Source organism: Struthio camelus, chromosome 5 (assembly GCF_040807025.1).
Source record: "Struthio camelus isolate bStrCam1 chromosome 5, bStrCam1.hap1, whole genome shotgun sequence".
In the NCBI taxonomy this organism is placed as follows: Eukaryota; Metazoa; Chordata; class Aves; order Struthioniformes; family Struthionidae; genus Struthio; species Struthio camelus.
The window spans coordinates 25,864,322-25,876,836 of NC_090946.1; the positions used below are offsets into that span (position 1 = coordinate 25,864,322).

A 12,515-nucleotide genomic window follows, 5' to 3' on the forward strand; every position below is an offset into this window, starting at 1 on the left:
GTGAAAACTAATGGAAACAGCCTCCAGGCTTTCAATGTTTATACAGCTACCTCCCTGCTCTCCAATTTCATTGCCTCAGTGGAGGTAACATAGAATATCTATTTTAGTTAAGAAGCATATTCATGAACTTAACTATTTTCTCATTGTATCATTCTACTATTCCCTCTCTCTCTTCTTGGAAGCATAGCTCAACACTTTCCAAGTCAATTAGCTGTTCAAAAAGGTAAAATTAAACAACAGACAAATCCTCTTTTGGCAACAGAAGTCACGACATCTTGCAGGTTCTTTGATTTTTGAATTCTATTCTACTTGCAAAGCTCCATTTTACCTACTTTAAAAAAAATGACCTTTTTAGGCAGGTCTTTCATGGTAGTGCTACTGATAGCACAGCTCCACAAGCCTGCATGTTTGTCACGACGGGTCAAGGCGGCATAGTAGCAAAAGCTCTGCTAACTATTCTGCTCTAAGCACTCTCAGAATTCTTAACGTGGTCAGAGCAGAAATTTCTCTTCCATTTTCAGTACAGACTCAGAATCACAACACTGTATAACAATTGACCTACTCTTTGCAAAGAGAGAAGCCACATGATTTGAAGTTAGCGTTCTTCATTGTTTTAGTAAGAAAAGTATTTTGAAAATTGAATTTGTGAAGGCAAAGAGCAATGACCAAAATGTATTGATAAATTAAAGCCCACACTAAAATCTGTGCTACTATGTTACTTCCAATCCTACCAAAAATTCTTTCCTAAGATTGAAACAAACTGAAAAATTGCGGTTGTTAAAGCAAATGCTACAGTATAATTGTATATGAAGCAATACATTGTTATTAAGTTAATCAAATTTTACTGGCTCTGAAGTAAACAGATTAAAAAAAAAAAACACTTTGCACTGACATAGAAAATACATGAAACAGAATTCTTGCATTACTTTAAAGGGTCTGAATGTCATTACAGCATGGCCAGAAGTCCTCAAGTACAGAGCTACAGTCCCAAACAGTAACGATACCTGAGGGAACACTTAGCGTCAGGCTCTTAGGCATCCTGTCTCACTTCAAGAGTACTTGATCTTGAAACTCAGAGCACCTTCTCAGAACTGTATGAAAGGTTTACCACTCGTACTTGGTCCTACTGCAAATAAACCTATGGAGTTTCTTAAGGTAATAACTTAATCACATATTTTATTGCTTAACTACAATGCCTCTATAGGGACCTATTCAGTAAAAAGACCACAAAATTAAATGATTTCATGTTAATGAGCTTGCAACACCCTTAATAGCTATCCTTAACAGCTATCAGCTGATGACGACAAGCTTTTCACAAGCTTCTTATATCTGCAGCCAATGGACAGTGCCTAAAATCAAAAATAGCAGAAAAAAGACTGAATATACCATCCACTGGATGGAATTAACTAAGTGCTCCTTCTAGTACAGGATACAAAGGAAATCAGAGTTCACTGTCAGTTTCTTCAGATTGAGTTTATTTCATTTTGCAGAAACTGGTTCAAAGTCTGCTCTCATATCAGTGACCATGACAAGGTTAGACTTTTAAACTAAATTTGTAAGTAAAACCTGATTTGCTAATATATTTAAGAAAGATTTAGTTGATTGTTTTTAAAGATGCCTCAAAGACCTCCAAGTGGAGATATGAGAGTTTTAATTCTGAAAAATATATCCAGCTTTTTGCCACATGAAAAAAATGAGTTTATGTTAACAAATACTAAACCACCGCCCTGTCATGATGAAATTATTTCTCCTCTAGTAGTCCTTACTGATAAGTGATAGTTTAGCTCCATGACAAAAACAGTACAGTACCAAAGCAAATGAAAACCATTTGCTGTGAAAATGATACTTACATGCAGCCTATCTAGCATCACAGTTTAATCAGTCTCAACTCATTTGGAACCTCTGCTTCCAAGCACACAAATCTGGATTTTCAAAGGAAGTGAGCAGCTGCTAGTCCCATTCTTCTCTACTAACCCTCGGATATTCCAAACCTCTGATTAAATCAAAGATTAACAATGACTAGTGAATCCAAACCAGGTTCTACAGCATGAATTCCTTCTTGCACCAAACAAAAAAACAAAAAAAACCCACCACTTTAAACACAACCTCCTCTCCCCCCATGCTAAATAAATGCAATCTTACTCCTACAATCCTTCCTTTTGGAAGCAGTTTATTCTTATGTGAAGTGAACACAAGCTAGACTTCACAATCCAGAAGCCAAACTGAAAGTGCTACTAAATTTCTTAATTACCCAGTACAAACAAAGCAAAATAGATTACGATCACAATTTTTGTAACACTTTCCTAATCTTTAGCCTAGTTTACAACTATTAGGAAATGCAGCATGCAGTGGACAAAGTACAGGTAACTGTTGCAGACTATTAAATACTTTTCACAACATACTACCAAGTGTTCTGCAGTGCAGGCCAGAACAGATTTTTTTCCTTGCACAACAACTTAACAACTCTCCTTTCTTCTAGTAACAAAAGGTTCTATTACCATCCCTTTTCCACATCTGAAGTTTGACAAATCAGACTATAAATTGTTCTTTGCTGTTTCATGTAAGATTACTACTTTGCATACATTCAGCTTCCTACACTGAAGGAGATTTTAATTCTTCATTAAAGAAACAATATGCAACAGTGCAAAAACATTTAACTAATCATTTATGTTTATGGTTCTGAGATTTTCAGGTTTAATATAATCCGTATTAACACCAAAATATTTTGTATATGTACTTTTCTTTATGAAAATAAGGAAGACTACTTTCAGGAAATAAAGTCAAATCATTTGCTTAATTATTTTTGATCCTTTTTTTCCCAGAAGCAATTAACACATTATTTAAGAGAACTACATATCTTGCTTTCATTGATATTTTACAATCAGACTATGCCATATATGTCCATATAAGTAACTTCACATATAATGTTAATATTTGTACTTATTCCCTTCTTGAAATAATTATTTGAAGTAAAATCATTATATTTTACAAAAATGTAAAGTTTAATGTCAAATTATTACATCTTACAAAAAATGTTTATAGAGACCCCACTACCCATCCACATAACTCCCCCTAAAATCTCAAAAAGCATAATTAGGTTGCATAGCACTTTGCAAACATAACACTTGCATGTTACACATGTATTTTATTTCTAGCTAGTTTCTGTCTCCCCTTCTGCCCCCGGCAGTAAGCACATTTAATGCACAGTTAACAAGAGTAGCTGGGATCTATGTCTGAGTACCTGGCTTACAGCTCTTCCCACGTGACCTACAGTCTCACTGCTTCTGCAGTTGAGAATTCACGCCTGGGCACATTTCAGGATCTGGTGATTTATTTTACCATCTTTTCTGCTAGTCTATGGTGTGATCATAAATCTGCTCTTGGAACCGTTGAGAGAGTAACGGCAAGATCAGTGAGAGATGACCCATGTTTATGCAATTTTTCGCTTACACTCTCACTGCAAAGCGCATATAGAGGTTACAATCATAACTACACCAAAGCCCAAATTCTAACTTTATATTTGAGGTCAGGCATAAAAGCCTGATAAAGAGGTTTTCCTGCATGAAGGAAAGGAACAGAATTAACACTAAATTTCAGGTAAGACCTCCTATTAACTGTATCATGAAAACATCCCCTTATACTCAATGAGAACCATTATATGAAGCACATGGAAGTACTGTAAAAGCTGGTTACCGATAGTACAGCTTATCACAGGCTGAAATGTCACCAACGCACTGAATATATACTACAGAAATGATTTAAAACAAATGTCATTATGAACTCTGGGGTAATATTACATTTTAAGTAAAGGATGGAAAAGTCTTATAAAAAAATCATAATACAATTCCCACCTAATACTGTGCACAACGAATACCACCTAGTGAAATGCAGAAACTTTATCTTCCCAGGATGCTTAGTGCTGGTCTCTTATCTGTTTAAGATATTGGATTTACCTCTCCAAGGTCTTTGCTGGAGAAAGCTTTAAAATCCAGTCAGCTCCCAAACACACGTTGGTTTATGATCATCATAGAATCTGAACTCTAACTCTTACTGCAAAGTCATTAGAATAAGATGTTCTGATTATGTATTTTTAAAGTAGATGCTACCATCTGCACTGTACTGGAATAAGACTATGATTCATTGTGTTCCGAGGACCCTTGGGCAAATATTTTCCCCTGACAAACTAAGAGTTCTGAGATAAACTTTGGGTAGAAATCTGTGCAAATGGGAAATAAAACTGTATCTTTGTATGAACTGTATCTTGTGTCTGTACAGACAGACACAAGAAGGGAACCCCAGCTGAATTATCTCTTAATTTGGAGACCAACCAGATTTGTTTTCAGAAGGGGATAAAGTAAAACACCAGTTCCAATACTGGCAGTGCTTGAAATTCATATTGAAATTCAGCAACTTAGATTTTCCTGTAGCAATTACTTTAATTGGCATACACTCTGTTGATCTTAAGAGTATGAAGACACAGTTAGCAAGTGAATCATTCTCTATGAATATTCATATACCTTATATCACTGCTCTGATGAAAATAAGACTCACATTCAGCATTTAAGGTTACAGATAAGCAACTACTTGAAACAGAGGCAGGCTTTGGACCTCTCTTTCCCTTGCCATGCAGAACGTCTTGACTTTAAGTCTTCAAACTCATTCTACCCCTCCAGCCTAATTCTACATTTTGCTAGAAGAAAATCAGGCCTGCTGATTTGTTTTCAGCGAGTTTACCTCTACTTCAGGCAACCATTATCAACTTAGCGCCATGTCCCTGGGTGATCTGCAAAAGACAATCAACAATCCATGCTCTGTCATTGCAGCTTTCTTAAAGTCAGATTCATCATTTACCATCCCAGGCATGTTTTCTCTCACATTCTATATGGTCACTATCAGGCTCTCATATTTTTTCCCTTCTATAAACTAGGAAGGGCTCTATCTTCCCCCGCATTCAATTCTCTACCTTGATCTTCAGTTACTTAAGGTTTTACCTGGCTGATTTAGCTAAACAGATTTTCACTATATATACACGTGTGTGTGTGTGTGTGTGTGTGTGTGTGTGTGTGCGCGTGTGTGTGTATAAAGATTTATATATATATATCATACACATACAGAACTGAGGAAAAACACTTATTTCTTATTATCAGGCTTTCCATTTGTCTTCTTTCAGAAAAAATGAATAATGATGCACAGCTGTTTGCTTAGCTGATTTTTACTTTCACAGGGAAAGTAAAAAGAGCTTAGAACAATTATTTATCAAAAGAGGCCATAGGGCACCCCATTAGTTTGCTGATCATCTGGCCGATAGCCCATTTTCTCCTCTCCACTCTGATTCTGATAGATCATCACTTGGACAAAAGTCATGATAAGACTGCTTTTGGAGAAAATCTTCATTACGTCTTGTTTTCTTAAAGCTTGTAATACTGGTATTTCAAATTGAACATGTATTCTTATGCTGTACATCTGCACCCTTTCCATTTTTCCATACAAATATCATGGAGTATGTGATAGCGGTCTTTTAGAGGATGTACTGATTTTCATTTTACTGGTGGGAAGGGAAAAAAACTGCAAGAAAGTAATCAAGAAGAAATAGCAGAAAAACATCTAGAATGTCAGAAATTATTTTCAAAATTTAATCTGTTACTACTGCAAACTTTTCATTTTGATTCCTTCCATGAATTGAAACATTTCTCCACGACTTTCATTTAGGATATCTTATTACTTTACAACTGTCATGGCAGGAAAACATTAGAAAATAATTGAACTGTAAGTTCAATTCCCAGCAAGAAATCTAAGAAAAATTTCAGAGTGGGACACCACTGGGTCTTCAAAATGAATTCTTTGTCACAGATAAGAATGACACTCTCTCCAAGATTATGCTGAAAGATATATCCTGAAAAAAAATTGAAATCGCATTATATTTTGATGAATTTTGGAGGACAAATAGAGAAATTGCATGTTAGTATTGTCTATGCATGTGAACAACCTATGAGAGCATTTTCCCTTTCTTACCAGACTGAAAATACACAGCTTTTTTCCCTCAGCAGCTTTGGGTCACAAGTCTTCCAACAAATACTAGTAAGCTACACAAAATGCATAACAATCTTGCCTTATAGAGAATCAAATTAGAGTTTAAAAGCCAGGTCATGCTTATAGTCCTTTAAACCACTGTACTGTAATTTGGTAGATGCTCAGTATAAAACCAAATCCACAATCTAGAATGGCCACAGTGCCATTAGTATTTACTCTTTATGTTGCTTCTAGAAAAGAATTATCTTTGCAATTAAACTCCTTGGTTAACATGGTTCTCTACATCAATGAATTGCCAAGTAAGAGCAAAGCACTATCGGCAAATGGTTTTATAGCAAATAAATAAATCGGATGAAGATGCAGGGAAATGAAAGAAAAATAACTTTAATTTTGCAAGGCCACAAGAGACTTTAAATAGAAATATTGAGCTAAAAACAGGCAGAGCCATCTAGCTATAAAAATGCCTTAATTTTGTTGCTTAATGTGTATCTATTTAAAACAGAAAGAACTAGAAAATATCATACTGTCTAAAGAGGAGAAAAAGAAATGAAGCTATCACAATTTATTGCAGATATCTTATCGCCTCAAAGCTCGTGCTGAGACAATGTTGAAGAACAGATCGCCCAAGGTGAGGGTAGAGGGGAAGTCTCAGTTTCTTCAGCTCTTTAAAGTAACAGGTGAGTTGATAGAATGGAAAAGACAAGAGCAAACTGGAGAAAGTTTACAGAACTTAAAAAAAAAATTATATATATCTCTATCAATCAGGGCCTAAACTTGCAGATTTTCAAGTGATCAAGTTACTATACCTAAATGATTTCATATCCATCTACTGAGCCCTGGTAACTGATCAAGTATAAACTCTCTATCAGCAGCAGTTGCTGACTAAGCACTAGCTTTTGCATATTTCAAGATTATATCTTAAGAAGTTGAATCCACTGAACTCTGAAGAGCGGGTGACAAAGGGAGATGATAACCATCTCCAAAGATCTGAACGATATAACCTAACAGAATGCTTCCCAAAGTGATTTTAGAAAGTTCTCATCTACTCCCCTAAACAACACTATGTTTTACTGCCTTACTCTTTCTATGCTGTTGTTGTTGTTTTTTTTTTTCCTGAAAAAGCCTTGCTTGACATAGTACATTAAATGATAACATGTTCGTACTTACGTTAAGTGATCTTTACCACAGAACACATTTCCTTACGCTTCATTTCTCCACTTCGATAAATACTAAAGGCTCTGAATCATCCCATGGACATCTAGAGCAAGGGGATGGTTTCATCCTATTTTTGTAAATATCTTTGTTCTAGGGGAGCCTTTGCTATCTAGCAAAGCCCCACTGGCAATCTGCATTATCTGTGTGAGCGTAGTCCTTTGCTAAGCTTACAAGGTACAAGTCCTCATCTGTTTGAACTGAAAGATAATTTTAAAACATAGTTCACCTCCCTTATAGCTAGGGAGAGAAAATAAGTTTCTGAACTGTCTCTGAAGAGTCTAATAGCAGTGAGAGGAGTGTTTAAGGATGAGTGCTTTTCAGTTAGGTTTTTTTTTGGGGGGGGGGGAGGCAAGGGAAGGGAAGGAGGCAAAGTGAGAACAATTTAGGTAAATGAGGGCTGGACGCAGAGCTGCATGAGGGAAAGAAAAAGGTCACTATCCTTTGCTTATCTACATTTTCCCCCTCTTTTGGGCTCATAGCACATTCTGCCTTTCCTTTCTCCTTTGCTGTGACCTTGAATGCTCAGGAAAGGTGATTCTTAAGAACTTTGCTCAGTGTTTTCCATCTCTTCCCTTCCCACCCTCCACACACACACTCTACCACATTAAACCTCGCTACCACTGTCTTAGAGCCTGCACAGACAGTCTAGAATGAGACAGACTCAGTGTAACAGAAGTATGACAGGGGAAAGGATGTAAAGTGGGCAGGGACCACTCTCTCTTGCCCTGATTCAGTTTCTTCTCCAACATATACAGGGAAGAGGAGAATTGAGTGAAGAACCCAGAAAGCACTTCTCTAGCTCACACCTACACCAATGTACTCTCCAGTGCTTCACTTTGTTTATAAACTCACACACACATTGATCACTTTTCCACCCTGTTGGTCATGTGTTAACAAAGATGAAACAAGATCAGATATAGTAGGAGTGAAGGGAGGCTAGTGCTCATTAGCCCATCTCAACCTATTCCTTCCCTGCCTCCTTCCCATCCTCTCCCCTTCTACCATAGTCCTAACATAGATGCGGTACCAGGAGTGAAATAAAGGTGGTAGCAGCAGTGCTCTCTGCCACCATTCCTCAACCTACTGCGTTTCTCTCCAAGGACAGGAAAGAAAAGCAGCAAGGGAACATGGAACCAGGAAGAATGTTCTCAGCCCAATCCCTACCATGGTTCAGCCACACAGGAGATTAAAAGGAGGGAGTGGAAACTGATTAGTTTGGTGCTTCCTATAAGACAGAGTCCCAAATGTAGGACAGATAATCTGCTAGAACTTTTGCCAAGACACTTGATTATTACCTGGGGTAGGTAAACAAAGCATTTAAGTTCTGAGAAGTGAGACTAAGCTTAGTCCAAAACAGTTACAGGCACACAATGTGCATCTACAACAGATACAAACACCAGCTGTCACAGTGGTAAGATTAGTGCTGAGCTATCCCTCAACTTAAGTCTCGATTACCAGAGACTTGAAATCAATTTTATTTCTCTCACGTTCTGGTACCAAACTATACTTGACCATGAGATCACTCCACGGATCCTCTGAGCTCTTCCTCTGCTCTAATTACACTGTGTTTCTTTTAGTTTCAAGGGGACCTTCCAATTGCTGCAATTGCTTGGGACCATAGGCAAATGAAGGGTAAATCCATATCACTTTCAAACAAGCCATGTTTGTTTAGGCTTGTCCCAAATTGTCCTGTCTCTCTCCTGGGAGGGTGAGCTATACTCCAAGCAATTGTCCATTAAGAAGGTACAAGGAAGCGTAAATGATTTATTAGTTTTGGCCAAATTCATATGGCAGACTAAAATCAAATGCAAGAACACAAGTAAAGTAAATCAATAAACCTGCAAAGCTGAGATTCAACCTGCTTTTGCTCTCCTACCTACTACTCTCTGCACGTTTCCATAGAAGTTTTAGAACTAAGCCTTTCATGCAACTACACACCTGTTTGCACACTGCTGCTTCCTATTAAAAAAAGGCACACAGAGAAGTGCCTCTTACTGTTCACTCTCCTACTAAAACCTCACAATTAAAAATCTGATATCATAGAAGACCTTTATGATGAAAGAAAGCGTGTTGTACACGCAAATCTTCACAAACATATGCTACACTTCATCTATTACACTCAGATCCATAGTCACTGACTTAACAAATTAATGTATCAACATCTTATATTGCACCATGCAAAACTGAACAAATGACCATACACCAAAGTATACAAGCACTTATCCTTCTTGCAAATGTTAAGAGGGATGTTTTTATCATGATGCTGTGATAGTATGAGTGCTGAACTACAGAACTAGAGATGACACCTCCTCCTACTTTTACCTCACTTAATTTTGTACTGGTAAAATAACACTTAACAATTGGTTTACCTCTCTCAGCTGTTCTTTTCTGAATATTCTTTTAACTATACTATTTCCCTCACATACCTCGTTTTTGAATTACTTGAAATATTTGTAAGTGAAAACAATAATACTGACGTAAAGTGCAGAATGGAGGGGAAAAAAAACCCTTCTGACTTCCACTTAATAGAACTTGGCTGTAACGTGATGTAATTGCTGATAGCATAAGTCTCTGAAAGAACTATATTATGTCAATAAAATAGCTTATTTATCTCCATGAACTGCTAGCTGAAGTCAAGTTTCAAAGCTTTGCTCTCTGCAAGAATAAATACTCAGCCTACAGAAGCCGTGTCTATTTAAAAACCTTCCCAGCATGATGGAGCCCTTAACTCTAATAGCAATAAAAAAGTAAAAATAAATAAATAAAAAAGAGAAGCAACAGGCGTTGCTTTCAGTCACACCTCCAGGAGGGTTCCGTTCGCGCTCAGCAAACGGCCGAAGGGCCCCAGAAACCGCCCCAAGCCGAGGTGCCCCGCGCTGATCTGCCGCCTGCCCGACGGTGCCCTCGACCGAGCCGCGGCAGCGCCCTCACGGCGCCTCAGCCCTCCACCGCCTTACCGCACAGCCCGTGCCCCGGCCAGGGCACACCCGAAACGCCCGCGAAGAGCCGCAAACGCTCCTCGCTAACGCAGGACCCTTCCGCCAAACACTCTCGCACACAACCCACCCCCGCCTCGAGACTCAGCTCGCACCGCCCGCCCGCGGTGACCGACCTGCGCGGCGGCGCCGCCGCCCGGGCTCCGCTCCCCCGGCAGTCTCCGCTCTCCGCGACCCAGGTGCGCCACACGGCGGTTGCCGGACGGCGGTTGGCGCTCGTCCTCAGCTCCTCTCACGCGCACGAGGGGCGAGACGCGCTCGCTGCTCGCTGCCCGCTGCCCGCACGCCATTGGCTGCGGACACGGGACCGACGCCAGCGGCAGCTGCCGCCCCCACGTGACAGGAGCTGCGGCCGGGGCGGGGCGCGCGGCGCTGCGCCACGCCTGGTCCCTCTCGCGCCGGCAGGTGCGAAGGGGCGGTGCGCGGCAGCCGTTACGTCGGCCGTTGGCGCGCGGCAGCCGTTACGTCGGCCTCGGCTGTTGGCGCGGCAGCCGTTATCTTGGCCTCTGTTGGCAGTGCGTGATGCCTTGGGGCCACTCCTGGAACCTGGCCCCCTTGGGCACCCCAGTCCCCTGCCTGCGCAGGATCAGGCTTGGTACATCTCCATGAAGCACTTGGTCTGACAGGAGTTCAGGGGTACTTCAGGATGCCCACAGTAAGTCTCATCTGTGCAAAAAGATTAAACACAGAACCCACATGTGGGCACAGTGGGGTTGGAAGGCAGGTGCTTACCTCAGCTTCCATACAGGAAAGTCAGGACTCTTGCATCAGTGTAACTGCATACATGGAAGAAGCTGTAGCAGTATCAAAAGGTTAAAGCCCTACCACTAGCACCTCTCACTACTCCCTTACCAGTGTAAAATCGACCCTAAGCCTAGCCTTGTGGCTACGGAGCGTGCTCCAATCACTGACTGCCAAATCTAGAGGCAAAGCATATTCCCAATGGTTCTGGTGAGTCCTGGCTGGTGTCTCACGGCTTCATTCGCCCTTGTACCTCAGTTTCTGCAGCTGCTGGAACTGCTAAAGTCAGGCTGGCCAGGTGCCCTTTGCACTGGGCCCTTGGAGGCCTTGACTCTACAGGAGTCTTTCCAGTCAGCTCATTTCAGAGGTGAAAGCTGGCTTTTGTTGTGAGCCCTGCTGTGAATTTCAGCATAAGGGAGTTTTTGGATAGCTTGCTACCCAAATTTCTGAAACTTTTTCTTGCATCGTTATTGGTGGAGATCAAATAATTGCTTAATACTGTGTATTTTTAAAGGCATATGTTTGGTGCATATTCTTTCATACCAAAGATTTTCTAGGTTAACAAAAATTTGATGTTATGAACTGAAAAAAAAGCTTTGTTTTTCCAAAAATAAAAAAATTGGTATTTTGATACTTAAAGCATTACTGATTTATTTTAATTGTGTTAGTAAAATAAAAGAGTAGGCCATTTATACTGATATCAGTGTTTTCTTATATCATCTAGGTTTTTTTGACTCCTATTTTGAAGAGATTCTATACTAGTATGTTTATGACTACAAAAGTCTCCAGTACAGAAGGGCTCCAAGAAAACAAATGCATAAAAGAAAGACATTCAATAAGTGTAGATTTTATTTCTGTCTATTGAGATTTCAGGATAATTTATAGGCATTTAGGAAGTGCTGCAAGGTTTGGTCTTTAGGGGTTTACTCATCACTTTGAGTGCCTTGCTGATCCAAAGTCTGCTAACAGTTTCTGTTGTCTTGTTCTTTTTGCCCAGATACATCATCCTGCATGCATACTACTAACACAGCTCACTGCATGCATGTGGAGAATACTTTTATGTCATTTTTCTAGGGAGTTGACTAAATAATAGTGAGCATTTTGCAGAAAGTGAGATAGAGTTTCCAGTACTTTTGTAATGCAGGCAATGTATTTAAAGCACATACTTTTTGCTCTTTGTGGAATGATGGTATTTCAACCACTACAGTTGTATGTCTTCCCTCTGTGATGATGTTGACTTCCATCTAAATAGTCTAAGAATATTTAATATGCATGATGCTTTAATGTAATTCTATAACTTATCGTAACTGTGCTCAATTTTTAAGTTTCCTTTTGGCTAGCCTAAACTTGTGGGGTATTTGAAGTGTTGAAACATTTAGATATTTTGTTTCCTGTTATCATCTGAAATACACTCAGACCTTGTGAAGTTGCATAGGATTTTAATTTGTCTTAAGCTTGTGTGAAAGACCAAGACCATGAATCACAAAGCAGATGCTCCAGATAGAGATTTGGACCTCATTTATAGAGCAAACA

The 12,515-nt window shown here is 39.5% G+C and overlaps 1 protein-coding gene across 8 annotated transcripts in view; it reads right to left on the reverse strand.

The window, feature by feature from the left end:
- Nucleotides 1–10,453, reverse strand: part of PPFIBP2 (PPFIA binding protein 2) — a 108,798-nt gene extending 98,345 nt beyond the window's left edge. For 6 of the 8 annotated variants that reach the window (XM_068945169.1, XM_068945170.1, XM_068945168.1 and 3 more), the window contains exon 1: nt 10,358–10,453. The gene's annotated coding sequence lies outside the window, so the exon portion shown is untranslated. Of the gene's footprint in view, nt 1–10,202; nt 10,310–10,357 lie in introns of those variants that run through there. The other 2 variants (XM_068945171.1, XM_068945189.1) reach the window with 2 other exon arrangements.
- Between the last annotated feature and the right edge of the window lie 2,062 nt (nt 10,454–12,515).